Here is a 537-nt window from a genome sequence, read left to right on the forward strand (position 1 = left end):
ATCAAGCTCAGCCCAAGCATACACCAAGTGGGCCCCGGAAGTGGATTTATGCATCAATTACTTACTCATGTAAACCCTAGTAGCTAGTTTATTATAAATAGGACTTTTTACTAGTGTATTTGATCATCTTGGGACGATTAGTTCTCAGATCATGGGGGCTAGCCATTCAGCCATGCCTGAACCTTTCACTTATGTATTTTCAACGGTGGAGTTTCTGCACACCATAGATTAAGGGTGTGGAGCTCTGCTGTACCTCAAGTTTCAATACAATTACTATTACTTTCTATTCAATTCTCTTTTATTCTTATTCCAAGATATACGTTACACTTAAATTTGATGAATGTGATGATCCGTGACACTCATCATCATTCTCACCTATGAACGTGCGTGACTGACAACCACTTCCGTTCTACTCTAGGCCGGGCGCATATCTCTTAGATCCCCCAACAGAATCTTCGTGGTATAAGCTAGATAAATGGCAGCATTCATGGGGATCCGGAAAGTCTAACCTTGTCTGTGGTATTCCAAGTAGGATTC

Source organism: Arachis duranensis, chromosome 5, assembly GCF_000817695.3.
Source record: "Arachis duranensis cultivar V14167 chromosome 5, aradu.V14167.gnm2.J7QH, whole genome shotgun sequence".
Taxonomy (NCBI): domain Eukaryota; kingdom Viridiplantae; phylum Streptophyta; class Magnoliopsida; order Fabales; family Fabaceae; genus Arachis; species Arachis duranensis.